General features: G+C 39.1%; 1 non-coding gene across 1 annotated transcript; it reads left to right on the top strand.

Annotated features, from left to right (window-relative positions):
* The first annotated feature begins 277 nt into the window (after positions 1 to 277).
* On the top strand, positions 278 to 387 carry LOC125147199 (U6 spliceosomal RNA). The gene has a single exon (XR_007145054.1). It is a non-coding gene; the product is annotated as a U6 spliceosomal RNA (small nuclear RNA).
* The last annotated feature ends 835 nt before the right edge of the window (positions 388 to 1,222 follow it).

Genomic DNA, 1,222 nt, shown 5'->3' with positions numbered 1-1,222 from the left:
TTGTCCATCTTGTATGGGTTAGTTTAGTTAAAACTGGTTGATGATTAAGTAGCAAATCCATTTAATTATGGAAATACACATGGACTGTTGAGCAGTACACCAAACCCATGAGGATAGCTCCTTCATTGTGGAAATCCTGCTCTTCCAAACCTTCCATTATAAACACAACAGACATGAAATAAGACCTGAGAAAGCTTCCCATGTCAATTAATGCATGAAAAACTTAAACACCTTAAAGGGATTATCATTTTTAAAATAAAAATTAAAGATAAGTCGAGTGCTTGCTTCAGCAGCATGTGGACTAAAATCAGAATGATACAGAAAAGATTAGCATGGCCCCTACACAAAAATAACATGCCTGTCATTTGTGAAGCGTTTCATCCTTTTTCTCTTTCAAAAATAAATAAACATTAAAAAATAAAGATAAATAGAAATTGTGACATTTTCTTCATATATCTATGTAGTTTATCTTGCACAATTCCTGGTGTGCTTTAGTTCTATTTTAGAGCTAAACCCTCAGATGCTGCTGTTTGAATGCTGTGATTTAGTTTTCTTCCTCCAGATACCAGCATACACATTATACACGTTCTCCCTTCCCCTGGGAGAATGATTTAACTTCTCTTTGTTAAACTTGGTCGAGAGTCATGATTTCAGTTTCTTGTGTTGAGCTCCATCTGTTTCCAATGCAAACATCTTCCAGAGAGATTCCCAACCAGAGGAGAACTAAGGTGGAATTGGCTACTATTTGAAACCTTAAAAGTTTCCCTCTCTTCTTTTGAGAACCACACTGAAATCTTTCACAAGTTTTACTTTAACACCAGGGAAAAAGAGAGAGACCAAGATGGCAGAGCAGCATGGAAGTTCTCTGCTTCTCTCATCCTTGAAATGCAACATCAGCAGCAAACCATTTTGTATAGCTAGAAAATTGATTTGAGGATTAGTGCAACAATCTGCATAATTTGAGCCACAGAACTCAGCAGGTACGTGGCAGGGAGAGGTGAACTGGGGGAGAGAGAAGCACTAGAGGGTAGGGAACTGCTTTTGTTTGTGGAGAGAGGACAGAGACATGGGGGAGAGTACAGGAAAAGCACTCCTGAAAGCAGCTGGAGAGAAAGAGAAAGAGTGGAAGCACCTACAAGGGTCTGAACAAGAAAGGGAAAATGAAGAAAGGAGAGGGTTTCAATACCATTAGGACTCTATAAACAGGGGGTGGCTCAGTCGG

This window comes from Prionailurus viverrinus, chromosome A1, assembly GCF_022837055.1.
Source record: "Prionailurus viverrinus isolate Anna chromosome A1, UM_Priviv_1.0, whole genome shotgun sequence".
Lineage (NCBI taxonomy): Eukaryota > Metazoa > Chordata > Mammalia > Carnivora > Felidae > Prionailurus > Prionailurus viverrinus.
Note: the sequence above shows the minus strand (reverse complement) of the source record. Positions and strands in the feature narration are given on the sequence as shown.